At 43.1% G+C, this 16,925-nt stretch overlaps 1 long non-coding RNA gene across 1 annotated transcript in view; it reads left to right on the top strand.

The window, feature by feature from the left end:
* LOC138264741 (uncharacterized) overlaps nucleotides 1-16,649 on the top strand; it is a 70,017-nt gene extending 53,368 nt beyond the window's left edge. The window contains exon 5 of the long non-coding RNA XR_011199296.1: nucleotides 15,411-16,649. This is a non-coding gene — a long non-coding RNA (uncharacterized lncRNA). The remainder of the gene's footprint in view (nucleotides 1-15,410) is intronic.
* The last annotated feature ends 276 nt before the right edge of the window (nucleotides 16,650-16,925 follow it).

Below are 16,925 nucleotides of genomic sequence, written 5' to 3'. Positions count from 1 at the left end.
CGGAGAGGTGTCGGTGTTGGTGTAAACAGCTTGTAGTGGAACTTATTTGCCAGTAGTGAGAGGGATTCAGGAACTACTGGGTGTTCCTCTTAATCGGATGTGCAGGATCGGCCACATGGTGTAATTTGACATTGTCAATCGAGACAAAATGCTTTTCTTTGGCACCTGCCAATGGTAGTAGAATAACAGTTCTTGTACCGTGTATCCCTAGTACAGGCACTGGTGCTCGATAAGAAGGGCCAACGTTTTCACATACAAGATCCCCAACTCAGGGAATCTAGCTAGTAGATTTTACTGGCACATCCTTAATTCCTGTGGAGGCCGCACTTTTGGAAGAATTATCATCACAGAACTGTTGCAATTCCTGTAAGACAGTGACACGTTCTTTTTTGTCAATACTTGTTTCTGCTGCCTCCACGCCAGGACCATCAAGATCCGGAACATACATTTGAGTTCCGAACAGTCACTCCTAGGAAGTACGACCCCCCAGGGACCTTCTAGGCAGGTTATTTAGCGCTCTCTGGACTCCATACAGGTGATTAAGCCAACTACGACCTGTACCTAAGACTGGCTGTTAAGGATTGCTTTAAATTGCAGTTTAATCGCTCCACAACACTATTTCCCTCAGGATGAAATGGAGACGAGTACTGGAGTTGGACCCCCAATGAAGCCATGGTGTCCCTAAATGCCCTTGAGGCAAAAGCAGGGCCCTGGTCCGAATGGAATGCCGCAAATGCATATGTACCGATAATGACTCGCAAATCTTTAATAACAGTCCGAGCGTCAGTCGAGCGTTGTGGCCACACCCATCCAAATCTGGAGCATGAATCAACAGTGACTAATCTATATTTTTATGCACTATCAGGTGTTAGGGGACTGCAGTGGTCCAAGTACACACATTGTAATGGTTTGTTTGAATTTAAGAGGGGTGTCTACGGCGGGCATTTGGCAGTGGAAACATTTATTTGTTGACAGTTCTCACAACAAAGGACATACTGCTTAGTCTCTTTGTAGAGACCTGGCCACCAATAATGGGCCTGTAAGATCCAAATTTTAGCCGCCACACCAGCATGTGCAAATGCTACCCCCTCATGCGCTCCTTTAATCAATGGTGGTCTTATATCTTTGTTAGGGATGTCTTGTAGGCCTGCCTCTGGTATCTTAACTTCAGCATTCAGCATACTTCCCATATGATAATGATATTTGTTAGGAAATCCTTTAGGATGGGGCGTACCATCAGCCGTAGCTTTCACGGCAGCCCAAATGTCTGCGTCTGGTTTTGAACTCGAGCGAGTTACTGCAGCTACAGTGGCTACTGCCACTGCTGATTTTGCGGCTTCATCAGCCAATGTGTTTCCAGCAACATGTATTCCAACACGCTGGTGTCCAAGTGTATGTACAACATGGACATTTGATAGCGTCTTTTTCAGGTCAGCTAGTTTCCCCCACAGAAGTCTGTGTTTAATGGTGTTGGCTTTGGAGTCTCTGAACCCATTCTGGCGGCAATAATGCAGGTATTCATTAAAGGACTGGACACAGTAATATGAATCACAAACAATCAGCGTAGGCTGTGCCGGATCTGTGTGTTCAAGTTCCATCAGCAGAGCTTTTAGCTCAGTCGATTGTGCTGTACAATCCCCTAGGGTCTGTGTAAAGGTATGTGCAGGACAAAATGCATCCCCTTCCATATAGCCACTTACAACTGCGCAAGCAGCAGAATATTGATGTTTAGTTCCAATTGCAGGTTGTGGAGAGCCATCGGTGTACATGACTCTATGATGCTGACCAATAGGCAAAGTATTTGCTGGAACTGGATATTCTACTTCATATTGTAGGAATTCCTGAGTTTGTAACTTTGGGTTGAATATGTAGTCTGCGTCAGTGGCTGTCAGAGACGTAGCCCATTGTATCCAACGTGGATGTAGTGCTTTTGCGTTCAGAACGCTAGCTTTTGTAACAGCCTCTAGGGCTGGGATTGGAGAAACAACAATAATGCGTTTTCCTTGGGCAAGAGGTCTTTCTTTAATGACAGCCATCTGTACAACAGTGAGAATTTTCTCTGTGGGAGAAAAGCGCTATTCTGCTGCTGAGTACAAATGTGATTTATATGCAATCATGACTGTCTCACCTTCATTAAATGTCACATAGGTGAAACCGATGGCCCCAGCTATTACTCTGATGACCAAATGGGTTGTGTTGTCCCTTGTGTGTAAATGTTGTGCTGCAAGCATGTCTGTCTGCAATTATCGAAGGATACGTGTATGTTAAATTGTCCACAATTTACTTGAAAAATCTGGACGTATTAAGTCATATAAAGGTTTTATGCGTGTAGCATAATCTGGAATGTAGGTTCTACCAAAAGTTAAGAAACCCAATAATGATTGGAGTTTTTAAATCGTATTCAGTGGCTGTAACTGTGTGCACATTTCTAAGAATTGTGGCGCTAGGCTCTTCCCTTCACTTGACAGCTCATATCCTAGAAACAGGACGCTGAGGAAGGCTACTTTTGTTTTTTTTAAGTTAAATTTGTAGCCAAATTCGGCAAACCCTACAACAATGCGGGCTACCCATCTTAAATGTTGTAGTAGTTCATCATCAGTGAGATACATATCATCTACATAGGACAATGCTTAAGGGTCAATCTCTTGCAATATAGCAGTGACACGAGCAGCTAACAGTCCTGGGCTGTTCTTATACCCTTGAGGTAAACGACAGAATTTTCTGGGAGCCTAGTGTGCTAAAACTTGTTAAGTCTCTACTCTCTGGCGCTATATTCTGGCACAAAAACCCATTCGAAATGTCTAGTGTTGTTTTGTATTTTTTACACACTATGTTGGACAGTATAGGTGCATGTATGACTGTTTAAATGTCTGTAGTCTAAGACTATCCTGTATGAATGGTCTGGTTTAGCTACTGGTAATAATGGGTTATTCATTGGTGAGACACCCTGGTACTCTAATTGCGTGAGTATTTCTCTCACTGGTGCTTTTGCTGCATGTTTTATAGGATACTGCGGTTGTGGCTAAGGTTCACTTTTAATTGGAATTACATGGTAGGGGGATTCTTTATCCCATCCTACGTGATTTCTGTATAATGTGGTTGCTTGTGCTAGAGCCCATTCAATGGAATAGGATTCAGCGAGTTCCTTTGGAACAAGGGCCGAGAAAGAAGGCTTAATGACATCTTCTCCATATGGGCAGGTACGGACAAAGTCAGGCGCCAATTTTGTTGAGCCAACAAGACATCATATACTTTTACTATGCGATCCCAAATGATTGCGTCTATTGTGCGTTCAATGTCTCCATATAACAGTAGCGTTACTTTCTACACCCTATCAGGCTTGGAGACACGCATGTCTGCAGTTTCTACTTGTATAAGGTCATCAGTTGCTTTCACCTCCAGATGCTCTAGAAGATTCCGGCAAACTATTGTGACCTCTGCCCCGCTGTCTAGCATGGCAAGAGCACAATTCTTGTTCTTCAAGAGGACCCTCTTCCTGTGTGTCGGACTGCGACTGCTGCCACTTTTTTCCTTTTAAATTGTTGTTTTAGTTAGGGGGGTTTCTCTTCCTTTTTAACAGAAACCTCCGAAGAGCATTGTGATTCCTGTCTCGGTTTCACATACTCTCTTCTTCGCTCTGATTGCCCACCTCTCTCATTTCTTTTTTCCAATGAGTCCTGAAAGGAACGTGATTGGCGTGTCTCAGTATATTGATATCTATCAGGTGTTTTTATATTATCTCTGTTTCTGAGATTATATCTATTTTGTGGGGTCTCCATACGTAGAGATTCTCCCCTTTCTTTCTTAGGAGTTTGTTGTTTTTTATCCCAGTGTTTCTTATTACCCTCAGGTGCTTTCTAGGGGGGTATCTTTGTTTGATTTACTGTGTAATTGAGATTTTTGTGGTCTGGCCCCTAGGCTATCTCGACCGATACTTCAATAGGTCTTTGCTACTATTTTAGGCAGCTCTCGTTCTTGATCTTGTGGTGGAACGTCACGAAGCCGCATGTGCACTGCAAGTGCAACTGTTTCCCCTTTAAGGCTACTTAAAATGATTGAGGACACTGTGGCAAAATTGCCCATCAATTGCATCCCAAAGTCTAGGGCCGGGGCAGCCCCATATTTATCTTAAATTTGTTTCCGCACTTCCGGTAAATTGGCAAGTGTCGGTGTACCATGTGTGGTTGTGTAAAGCCCAACAAACACCGTGCCCCAGGTATTACAGTTTTCTACTGTAGGGACCATCAGAGGAGGCACACAAAAATGTTTTCTTTTTAAAGTTCAAGCTTGAACAACTGCCAGTTGTAGTAGGCTTACCTACACAGCTGTGGTGGAAATCCTCAGCACCACGGACCACGGACGTCTCCGCATATGGCATTGAGGTGTCATTATATGTAATGAGACAGAGATACTCCGGAGGACCCGAAAATTAGAGCCTGACCAAACGTTGGCGGCGCCATGTCACGTAGGCTCTCATTATTCTAAAGAGACTACTGGATTTGGAGCAGCAAGATCACCCACGGTGTGAGAGACTGAGTCTGACCCACTGCGGGTGACACCTGTCATTCTAAATCCGGGTTTTGCTCCAGCTAACTAGCAGTGCCTCATCTCCACCAAGAGATAGAGATGATTGGGCAGCCGAGCACATGACATATTCTACTTCTCAGGGAAGTCACCCAGGTCGCATCTGGTTCTCTCATTCACAATTTGGTCTCATATATAAATGACAATAAGAAGCAATATGATTTTTAAAGACTGGTTTAATAAAACGACTGCATTTTAGATAGCAAAGCGTGAGCTGCAATAACCAGGACTACACAACATGACAATATTAAAATGGTGACGAGGAGAGTGAAGCATGAGAATAATGCTATCATATTGTCACTAGAATCTATGGACTATTTCCTATCTAAGTCATAATCTGAGCAGAGCATTTTAAGCTCTAATTCTGCCTTTCAGGTTCCCCCAGGAGGACATCAACCCTCATACCTGAGCAAAGACCTGTAGTCTGCATTAGTATCTGCAGCGAAGCATTCAGCAACCAGCATACAGTCGTGGTTCCCTGGCTGGAATCTCCCTCTTAACATGTAATGGGACTAGGAAGTATTTTTATAATAACACAGCTGATGTTCTAAGAAAATATCCCTACGTAAGGATGTGTATTTTCTACGAATGTTGGAGACTAAACTTTGACCACGTTCACCGGCAATGTACCAAACTGTAGCCTTGACTGAAGCACAAAGTGATTAAGAATGTCTTGTTTGGGAGCACAGTGCTGGACGAAGCAAAAACAGTTAGATAGATGAAAATAAAACAAGACTGTAAAATTGGTTATTGTAAAAATAACAATGCGAGGCCGAATAAAATATATCTAGGTCAAAGTGCACAGCGGCCTAGTGTGTTAACTAACATGCATGGAGCTATAACTAAAATGGCTACACAACACTGCCAGAAGACCACCTATTACAACAAATGTGTAAATTCCTAATAACATATCTTGATATGGCATAACAAAACATGATATGGCATAAAATGCCATGACATGATCACATGACACAGCACAATATCACTATGAGTATATGAAGTACACAACAATTAAATTTTCATGATAACAAAACCAGGTCCTTGAAATTTTCTTTGTTCTGGAGTCAGTAACAAACACAGCCATGAAAGCTCATTGTGCATCAAATCCACCTTTTAAATTGTTAAGGACACATAGGCCCGTATTTTAACAATGGCAGAACAATCCACCTACCGCCAGGGCGACGGCCTCCAAAAGAGCGTCATCGTGGCTACCTACCGTCCACCATAATATGACCGTACCTGGAATTCCGCCAGAAGGATGGCGGAATTACGGCTACGGTCATGGTGGCCTCTGGCAGGAGACAGGATGCGGCGCTGCTGCCAGCAGCAGCGCCACACCAGGAGAACGTCACCGACTGTATCATGAGCCATGATACGTCCTGGCAGTGTTCCGCTGGCGGACGCTGCTGCTGACAGCAGCGCCGCATTCTGTCTCCTGCCAGAGGACCCCCTGCAAGCAGGTAAGTAGGGTTCTCCAAAATGGGAGGGTGTGGGGGTGTTGTGTGTGTGTGTGTGGGGGTCTGTTTTTGTATGCGTGAGTCATGTGGAATGCTTGTGTGAATGCATGAATGTGAGTGTATGTGTACGTTGTGTGTTGTGAATGTGTTTGTGCTTCAATGTATGTTAATGTAATGATGCGTGGGTGGATGTGGGTATGCATGTGTATATGAGTGTGTATGTGTGTGTGTGTGTGGGAGTGTTTATGTCGGGGTGTCAGGAGGGGAGGGGAAAGCTGTGGGAGGAATCTGGGTTGGGGGAGGGGGGCAGGGAGACACCTATCAGTGTTAGGGAAGGAATTCCCTGGCACTGATAGTGCCTACCACCATGGTTTTTGTGGCAGAAAGATTGCCATGAAAACCATGGCGGTAGGCCGGGTCATAATCCTGAGGGTGGGATTGTGACGGACGCATGGCTGGAGAACGAAGTCTTCAGCCCGGCGGCTATTACCACCTTGGTGGACAGAGTGGTACATTGGCGGTTTGGCTAGAGCCAAACCGCCAATGTCATATTTTGGGGAAAGGTACCGCCAGCCTGTTGGCAGTACCTTTCCCCGAAATACGGCCATCCGCCAGGGTCGTAATGACCCCCATAATGTGTAGGACGTCTCAAGACTAAAATAAAAAGTGTGTCCAGTCAGTGCTTGGAAATAAATATTGTGCTCTATAACATAATATTGAGCATGGCTAGGTTTCCACTTTGCTAGACAAGAAAACCTGAGACTGGTTGAAAGAGAAATCAAAACCAGGGATTCCATTTCTGACCCAAATGGCAGGTGTACCTTGCGTGCATGAAGATGGTGGGTAGAAGGTTGGTTCTTACGTCTGATACCCCCATCTGTTAGGCCTGACAGCCTTAGGGCACTTACAACAAACTTTGTGCCTTCTTTCCTTACAATTTTTGCTATCTGTCTTTTTATATGTCAACAGCGTTTCAAACCCACCCTGAATACAGGGGTCTCATCAGGACACACGATGACCGGTGTCTTCAGCGGGTAATCCAGGGACCATGGATTTCCCACTGAAGATGATGCATCTGAGCACACTGGAAGCTTTACCTAATCATAGATTCAGCATTTTGTAAATTAAAGTCTGCAGCCATTGGTCTTATCTACCTGCCCTGTGAGTACCTTCATTTTGACTGATTCACTGACTCATCAATAACACTGAGGATTAAGATCCCAGTTGCATGAAACTGTGCTTCTGTAATTACTTTGAAAAAATCCAGCCTTACCTTGGGCAACCATCTCCCAGGTCATCTTGTGTCCTGATGAGACCCCTGCCCTGCATTCAGGGTGGGGTTGAAATACCATTGACTTATAAAAAGACATACTCCTCTTCTAGTGCTTATCTCACAAGGGCAATTGTCCTGTGGCTGTACCTGTCTAACTATTAGATGTGTCTCTCTTTATTTGTGTATCAATGAACTAATGACTGTACAAAACGGTTATCCTAATTGTTAAATTTTGGTGTTTTTTTCACTTGGGGTGCACTTTCTAACTATATATATTGGGGGCACTTATTACACAGATTTTTACACCATCTTCATGTCGAAATTCATGATATTTGCTCTTGATTGGTTCAAATGCAGAACTTCCTGCCTGATCTCATATTTTAACTAACAGAGTTTCATGTGAATGTTTGTTTTAGGCTCTAGTAGGCCTGCAGTACTCCTTGTGCCGCCCACTTAAGTAGCACTTTAAAACATGTACCTTGGCATTTAAGCCGTCTTGCCAATCCAAGCCTGAAACTCCCCTTTTATTGCGTGTACACCACCCCTAAGTAGGGCCTGGGTAGCATGGAGGGCAGGGTGCAATGTAGTTAAAAGGCAGGACTCATACTTTTAAGTTTTACTTGTCCTGGTAGTGAAAAACTCTTAAATTCAGTTTTTACTATTGTGCGGCCTGCCCCTCCCATAAGATAACTCTGGAGATTCCTTATTATATTTAATGAGCTGTAGTTCCCAAAATGGAAGGCGTAAACCTGTCATCTTTAGTACCTATGAAACTGTAATAATAAATCCTCTTTAATGACAAAGTTGAATTTATCATTACAATTTTGTAAATGCCACTTTTAGAATGTTGGGATTTTCCTTCTCTTAACCCTGTGTGCCTGCAGTCTGACGCCAATATATATCTGGGATGGGGTAGGAGTTGGACATGTGCATTCCCTCTAGACAGCCACACACGTTTGAGCTTAGGAGTGACTGATGTGACATCAACATCCTGATGGGCAATCCACAGCAGGGAAGGGCTGACACACCTGAATAGGCAATGTCCTGTCCCACACAAAGGGTAGCGTAGCCCCTTTAATGAGTCTGGAGCCAGGGCAAGAAGGGAGGACTGTTGTGCACTTCAAAGCCCTTTTGTGAACTCTCCCCCAATTCAAAGGCATCACTGGATAGCAATTGTTCAATCAATTAGGATTTGTAAAGCGTGGCTAATCACCCAACAGGGTATCCCAGGGGCTCATACTAACAGCCAGGTCTTGAGGGGACTTCAGAAGGCGAAGGCAGTCAAAAAGGGAATAGCAAGAAGAATGCACTCAAAAAATTGGGAAGAAAGCAAGGAGAAAGGAGTGAAAACAAAGAAAGAGAATGAAGAATGCACTCAAAAGATGGGGAAAAAGCAAAGAGGTAGCAATGAAAATAAGGTAAAAGCAAGGAGAAGGTAATCAAAAAACTGGGGGGAAGAGCAGGGAGTAGACAGGAGCAAGAATGATGCAGAAGCATGGGAAGAGCTGGATCTGGAACCTGTTCAATGGGTTGATGGTGCAACCTCCATTAAGTAGGTCCCAGAAGGAAGGAGGGGCACTGGAAGTTGGTGGGGTGGCTAGAAGGGAGGCAGGAAAAAACGGACCGCAGGTCGGAGAGGCATTGAGGCAAAAATATGGAGAAAGCACCTACAAAACATAGGAAATGCATGGAAAAGCAGTGAAAATGATGGAAAAGCAAGGAGAAGGCACTCAAAAGACAGGACGAAAGAAAGGAGGAAGCAGTGAAAATGCGGAAAGAGCAAGGGGAAGGCACTCAAAATCAGAGAAAAAACAAATAAGAAAGAAGTAAAAATGAAAAAAGCAAGGATAAGGCAATCAAAAAACAGGGGGGAAAGCAAGGAGAAAGCTGTGAAAATGACAAAAGAGCAAGGAGAAGTTACAAATTGGGGGTAAATCAAGGAGAAAGCAGTAAAAATGATAGCAGAGCAAGGAGAAGGTATTCAAAAAATGGGGTGAAAAGTAAGGAGAAAGCAGTGAAAATGAAAGAAGAGCAAGGAGAAAGCAGTGGAAACAAGGAATTATCAAGGAAACTGCACTCAGGTAAAAGGAAGGAGAAACCAGTTAAATCAGGGCCAAAGCAGGGAGAAGGCAACTCAAAAAACAGGGGGAAAAAGCAAGAAGAAGACAGGCACAAGGGTGATGCAGCAGCACAGGAAGGGCTGAATCTGTGACCTGCTTCTATAAGAACTGGACTTCCAACCCTACCAACTCAGTACACTTCTGGACCTGCAGATTCTCTGCCAGGAAGAAGGACTGCTGTGCTGCTGAAAGGACTATCACTCTGCTGGACTCTCCTGGACTCCTACTCTGCTGCGCTGACCTGCTGTCTGTTAGCCTTCTTGCCTGGTAGTGAGAAAGACTGGACCTGCATCTCTCCAACTGGGAACAAGAGTGACTCCGATGAAGTAAAGTATCTGCACTATGAATGGGAACATGGCGGCCAGCTAGCTCTGCTGGCTGCGAGTCCCTGCCCTTCTGCAGTCAGAAGCCCTCTCACCTCTCCCGCACAGCTCCTTGTGGTCTCTCACTTCTTCGGAGAACCGTCCAAGAACGTGCTGAAAATGCTTGTGCCGGATGGGTGCCCCGTGGCCAGGGGATCCCTCCGGGCGGGTTGAGGCAGCACAACACCTCTTCTTCTCATCTCCTCCATGCTGGAGCCAAGTGCAGAGGGGCGGCAGCCAGGCTATATTACCAGGTGGCTGGGGCATAGCCAGCACAGGCTCTCCACCGGCATTTCCCCGGCTGAAGCAGGAGCTGGCAGGGGGCTACCATTAGAGCCCTTTACCATTAAGGATTTCTTTTAGGATTAGCCTGGCCCCCTGGGGGGGGAAATTTGTATGACCCCCAGACACTCATCAAGACCTGGGACCAGGACATGGCAGCAGGGGCTGAAATACCCTTCTTCAGGCCCATATCTGATCACTTGGGCCTCCTGCCAGCCGCATCTAACTCTCAGGTAGTTGTTGGGCTTAGGGCAAGCGTGCTAATAAAGATAAGCCCCCCAATTTATTATCAATTTCTACAATTTCTGCATCTTGTGAGAGGGGGCACCATTTCAAAGTAATAAAACCTTACTTGCTGGACATAATAGAGAGACAGGAGATTCTGCGAAAACTACCATTAAGAAAACTAAAATTACTCCTTTACTCAGGTTCTTTTTTAGGGTGCAGGAGCAGATTGATACCCCTATGCAACAGAGTATGTCCACCCCCCTGGCAAATACGGACACTCTTACAGCAGAGGAAGCAGAGGAAGCATCTACTCCGGTAGACTCACTACAGAGTTCAGCTACCTTAGAGATAAAGCAAATCATGCCAATAGGGTACTCCACAGTAATACAGGAGGTGGAGGCAGCACGGAACAGTATAACATATACAGACTCTTTACTCCAATCTATTTTGCAAGCGATAAGCAACAAGTTTTCTATATCTGAGGTTAATCAGGTTAAAATTCTAGGAGCCTGCGATAGTCTTGATGCTAAAATTACCAATCTGACGGAGAGATTAGGGGCTATGGAGTCCACTATTGAGGGCCTACAGACCGCGTGGAGGCTAAAAGGCAGGAGCTTCACTCTTTAAAACAAAATGAGAAAGACCTGAGACATAAAGTGGAATCCTTGGAGAACCACTGCAGATGGAACAATCTTAGGTTCTTGAATATCCCGGAGAGAATGGAAGGAGATAATATTAAAAGCTTTAGTATAGCCTTAATTAAAGAACATATTCCCATGGTTGCTGCTATTGATTTGGAAATATAGAGGGTCCATCTGGATCCCTTTAGGATGAACCCCAACAGACATAAACCCAGGAAAGTTCTGGTTAACTTTGCCTGTTATCGAGTGAATGAACAGATTCTCCCAGAGGCTCTTAAAGTACAGGGCTTTAAACATGATGGTTGTTCTTTCTCAGTAAGGTCTGACATGTCTAGGGCAACTTAAGATCAACGATGGGAGCTAGGGAAGCATGTGCAGGGGCTTAAAACCTTAGATGCCCCTTCACAATTTAGGTTTCCGGCCACCTTAAGGGTAATGTGGAGGAATAAAATGCAAAACTTGAGAGATCCTCAAGTTATGGTACTAATTGAACAAATAATCAAGGAGGGTTAGCAGGGTCTAGAGTGGCGGGGTTCAGGGATAGGATGATCTACCTATTATGGTTTACAGGAGGGTTCCCAAGGGGATGGCAAGATAAGGGTAGTGTTGGGGTGTTAAGCGTGATTTGGTTAAATGTTCACTGGGTGGGGAGCAGATGGGAGAAAGGAGAAAAAAAAGAGCCCTCATACCTTAATATCATTTTTGGGTCAGACAGGAGACAGTTGTCTGCACCAGGACAGGATTACGGAGTCTGATATTATGCTTAATCTTAGGATTTAAACTTAGAATATGAGCGGCCTCAAAGTGAGTGGCAGGAGAAAGAGAATCCTTGAATTCTTAAGACTATCTGACAACCAGATCTTTCTCCTAAAGGAGATGCATTTAAGACATGAGGAATGGATGGATATTCTTAAGACACAAAAATAGATTTCTCAGTTTACCTGCACTCAATCTTGTAATGTGAAAGGAGTAGCAATTATTGTGAAAAATGGGACTCGAGGTCATTTGAAAGATGTGAGTGCTGACCCTAGGGGGAGATAGGTGTTGGTGAATATTAAGCTAGAAGGGGTTGTGCATACTTTGGTTTCCTACTATGGACCCAATGTGTATGATACTGGACCACTTAGGATTTATTTGCGCAATTGTCAGATAGAGCCATGAATTAGATAATAATTGGAGGGGACTTCAATGTTTTGCTTAATCCTACTGTAGATAGATCTACCACTAGACCAACTGTCAACACAGCTAAAATGAGGAACTGTCTCCACAATATAATCAAGAATGTTCACGTGGTTGAACCCTGCCGAATCAGAATGGGGCAGACTAGGGAGTTCACGTTTTCAACCAAAAAATATGGCCATGCCTCTAGAATTGTTTTTTTCTGAAAGATCTGAGAATTTGTGATAAATTAGTGGGTATCTCCCACCAGCCAGCTCACCTCTCGGACCACTCAGCAGTTCCGTTGGTCATATCCCTTACAAGTCCACACGCACACCACAGATGGACACTAGATAAATTCCTTTTGGGGGAGAATGAGGTAATACAATGGCTGAAAAGGGATTCTAAGGGCTTCTTTGAGATTAATTTAGGTTTGGCATTGATAACTACTGTATGGGAGACATATAAGGCTTTTATTTGTGGGAGATTGATTAGTTATGCAGCCTTTAAAACCAGATAGATACTGCCAGGGATGCAATGACACAGGCTGACTTGCGGCATCATATTTTGGGAGCAAAAAGCTCACTTGAGACCTTTTTGGAATCAATTGTGAGAAGTAAATGCGAAGCTAGTAAACTGGCACATTTTGAGTATGAAGAAGGATGTGGGAGATTCTTAGTGATGAGAACTCCAATGAGGTTGGGTAGTTCTCCCTACTTTAAGCTGGGGGGGAAGTGCTATAGCTGACAATCTTAAGGTTGACTTCCCCCAAACTTTTTGCCTGTTTGCCTCACATTTTTGTTGATTTATTTTGTTGGTCTTAGGACTCTGAGCACTTCACCACTGCTGACAAGTACTAAAGTGCATGTGCCCTCTCCCTAAAACATGGTTTGAATTGAAATATACCTAATTGGCATATACCTAATTGGCATATTTCCCTAGTCCCTAGTATAGTGCACTACATGTGCCCAGGGCCTGTTTTGCTTATATGAAGATGGGGGGTAAAAGGGTGGTTCATATTCCTGAAGCTAGTAGGCAAACTTCCATACATAACAATGCTGAGGATCTGTGTCGCAATTTTAGATAATCTAAATCAGCAGATACATGAATAGGACTAACTAAACTAGAGTGAGTCAAGCACTTTTTCAAGGTTGCATAAATACTGCTCTAACAACTAAGCTCATAAATCCAAGGAGGGTACCCACTGGACATCAGCTCATTACTATAATGTGTAGGGATGGTTAAAATATTGTGGCGACCTTTTAAAAGGCAGAATCAATTTACTTAATTTTTATCTGGGTCAGAATCCACTCCACAGGTGAATTTGAAGGAAGGGCATATTAACCATTAAGTACGTTGGGTGACAAGTAGGGATATAAGAAACTTAGGGCTTGTTTCACAAAGTTAAACTTACAGTTTTGTTTAAGTTTATTATTTTTTTGTATTCACAGCCTATGATTTAATAGTAATTTCATGATTGAACTGACTCCACATTTGGGAAGGATAACTCCGTACATAAAAGGCTATAATAGGCCTATCTTTTTGTGTGCAGAGTTCCCCCCACCAATTGCAGTGTTCTCTGAAGCCATAAAGTTACTATTGAATTGTAGTTTGTGTATATCTAAAAATGTGTTAACCTAAACTAAAGTGTAAGATTACGTCTGTGAATCCAGCCCTTGAACAACCAATCTCGCTGATTTGAGAAATTAAATTCACCAAGCCCTACTCATAAGGTGTCCATCTAGTCTAATCATCCAGAGAATTAAAGGTGATTGAAATATTGATTATGTATAGCTACCAAAATGTTTGAAACTCAGAGGGATGGTTCTTTTGCAGGGTAAAAGGGTGTCAAATCCATACTAAATTTAGGAATAGAGGTCAAAGCTTCATCAGGTGAAGCAACCCAATAATGTCTTTGATGAAGATTATAATATGCCATGTTACATTTTATTATTTCTCAAATGCCAGTCAACCCAAAGCCTAAAAACTGCACCTAAGTGTGATAAATCAAGGGTACTGGTTTTCAGTTTATTTGTGTATGTCCTGCATATTGGTAGAAGAAATGAAAGGACAGGTAAGTTGATGCCAAACAATATTATTCCCTCATCTTCTAAAGTTCTTACTTTTCTGCTATGACTACACACCTATCATAGAGGACATCACAAGAGAACTCATACAAGAATAATACTGAAATACTGAAATACTACAGATGAGAATGAGTGGCAATAGAGCAGGATGAAGATGATCCAGATTTCCTAACAGTGGTGGTGCTCATCATGACAGTTTATTCTATGGAAGCACAGTGAGCTACATTCTCGCCATATCAGGTTCTGCACTCCACTACTGGTGACAGACGCAGCAATAGCATACCTGATGGCCAACAGCACCAAGGAAACAATACCTACATTTTGGGCATGTGTGCATGTTTCAGCTACTTGAAAGGACAGGTTCCCCCAGAGAATCTCCTAAATGCAGGTCAGACCGTGCAACTCCTCCAAGGTGGCAAAACCCAGACAGCTTCTTTCAAATTTCATGTTGGAACCAGCAGGCACCATGGGTTCACTTGATGTTGCTGTAGCCTCTGCAAAAAGACAGATGACTCACATATATCTTTACTTTGCAACACGGGTAGCCTAGAGGATAATGGTAGAAATAATCATAGTGATGGATTACTTTCTATGAAATCACACTCCTAGACACACTATTGAGGTGAAATAGCATATTGAACGCTATGGCAGAATGCCCAATTCCAACCGCAGAGATTGTACAAAGACATACAGAAATTACAATAAAATGCATTTTCTGAAATGACGTTAGTACAGGTCATGATTGCACTTACATAAAAACAACTGAGCTCACTTGGGTCTTGGTATTCAGTTGATTTAAAAAAGTAAAGTGTTCCGAATTCATTGTAAAAGAACAAGGTAAACATGGACTAAAAAGACAGTACAGACTAACATGGATTATTAGCTAATCGTAAAAAATTCAAATGGATGGTTACGTTTATTGTTGACAATAAAAAGCTTAAATTACAACTTATCAGTCAGACTGTCACTGTCTTTGTCCCATGGAGTACTCTTAATTCTTATACCACAGTCACCTAGGGGCCTTCTGCGACACTCACAATCCATCCTGGAATCGCAGGCCCTGAAACCTGGGTCTGGTGGATTCCAATAATCAGCACTGTGTTTCTTAGTGGACAATCTGAGACTGTGGGGATTGGGAAGGGAATACATTCCTTCCTAAATGCAGAAAATATTGATGTGTCAGCATTAATCATTCATTGTTGTGTGTTTTTTCTGTAGGTGAACCCGGGAGACAGTATAGCGGGAAAGCATGCACTACTCCAGATTTCTGCAAATTTAGACTTTTCAACTTGCCTGGAACACAAGCCAGCAGTTATGGTTTACTGTGTTTTCCTGCCGAGAAGCTTTGATATCATCGGTCACATCTGCGATGCACACCTACCCTAGTAGTTGACTGCAGCACCACCCCTAAACTCTACAAGTACCCGGACTTCAGAGTCTGGTCTTCTGAGGCACAACATTGTAAGAATGAAGCAGATAAATGCCTGCCAGACTCCCTCGTACACATAATCCAAGAAGACAATGTACTGTTAAGGCCACCATGTTCTTTGCAGACTATTGGCATCTCTATCCAGCCATCTTTGGTGCCTTGGCACCTCCGAGGGTTCTTCTGCTTAATGCATTGAGTGATGCTAGCCCAGGTCCTGTAACCACCCACCCAAAGATATTGACTCGTGATCAGAGATAGAGCTCCTTCTGATGGGCTACTAATGCTGACTTCATGAGTAATCATGAAGTACATTACAAATCAACGGTTACCTATATATTTAAAATAGCAATCCCTTCTAACACTACCTGAGGGTATGACTACTTTAAATGTATGTGGCCATACAATCAATGTATATCCTGACAATAAATATACATACAAATTACATATCACGTTTTTATGTTGACATGGGAGACGTAGGCACTGTAACAAACTGCAGCATCATCAAACACTAGTTAACCATTTTACTTCAGACCCCATCATTTTTATGGTTTCCTTTCCCCCACTAAGCACAATTTAAATATGAATAGATCTGTCCCAGAGCCATCCAGAAAAAGGTTTAACCTTTTTATCTGGGGATGCAGCTGGACGCTTTGAAGCAGAATTCTGATAATCAGCTATTGGGGTCTGAGTTTATGTGCTTCATTCTTCCAATCAGTGCTCACTCTCTGGACAATCTATTAGTGAGACATTACGAGGTGTTCCCAGCAATTCTGGATTGGCTTCTGGTTCTTGAATTCAGAGATGAATACCTTTTCTAACAACAAATAAAGACAAAGCATTCTCCCTTTGTTGGTGATCTCAAAAGATTAGAACACAGGATTATTTTTTCATATCCTAAATTTGAATGTGCTCTGTAATCCAGCAACCAGTAGGTGATGTGCTGTGGCAAAACCCATAATAGAAATATAGCATAGATCTGTTTCATACTTCATTTTGAAAAAATAAATAAACGTTTGCTGACACTGCTACTTCTGTGATGGAGCTATATCTTTTATTTCTAACTAAGGGTTGTAATTTTATGACAGAATAAACGTAAATACACAGCAACATAGAACAGTGGATGTCAAGATCGGGATAAAAGAAAGTTCTTCAGTGCTATGAGCACAATGGAATGAGGACCATGGGGATAATTTACCCCCACACAATGCAGCAAGAGTAGTTGCTGCACTACTCTACGTGGAGAGGATAGGGCAGAACTGTGCCATATTTACAAAGATATGGCACGGTTCTGCTCTCTCGCAGCA

Source organism: Pleurodeles waltl, chromosome 2_1 (assembly GCF_031143425.1).
Source record: "Pleurodeles waltl isolate 20211129_DDA chromosome 2_1, aPleWal1.hap1.20221129, whole genome shotgun sequence".
Lineage (NCBI taxonomy): Eukaryota > Metazoa > Chordata > Amphibia > Caudata > Salamandridae > Pleurodeles > Pleurodeles waltl.
The sequence above is the reverse complement of the archived record's forward strand: the minus strand, read 5'-3'. Positions and strand labels throughout refer to the sequence as shown.